Here is a 446-nt window from a genome sequence, read left to right as displayed (position 1 = left end):
GCTGCCTGCCCTGTCCCTGTTCCTACTTTTTAGTGAGGCCTCCTTTTTCTGTTCTGGACCCTTCTCATTTGTTGTCCTGTCCCTGGATCTCAGTATTTACCATGTGTAAAGCAACCTCCATGAGGAGCTGCCTCATGATTACTTTGCATTTTTTCCTGCATACTCACCATCTAAGCTGGGGTCATGCCCATTGAAGACTCTAGGAATTGTACGTGCAATTTTGTATGGGATAGGGGTGTGCGCTCCCAAATATGGAAAGTATTGCTGATCTCAGGTGTCTTTGAAGATCGGGGGAAGTCAAGGAGATTGTTTGGTGACATGAAAGAGTTGTTGGACATGAAAAAGTGAAATGCCTGTCCCTAAAGATGATTCAAATTTATACTGGTTGTTATCATCAGCCGGGTCTGGTTCGGAAGCTTTGCATAGAGCTCGGGGGCTACACAGAT

The sequence above is a fragment of the Sus scrofa genome, chromosome 4 (assembly GCF_000003025.6).
Source record: "Sus scrofa isolate TJ Tabasco breed Duroc chromosome 4, Sscrofa11.1, whole genome shotgun sequence".
Classification (NCBI taxonomy): domain Eukaryota; kingdom Metazoa; phylum Chordata; class Mammalia; order Artiodactyla; family Suidae; genus Sus; species Sus scrofa.
This window is presented reverse-complemented; position numbering follows the sequence as displayed.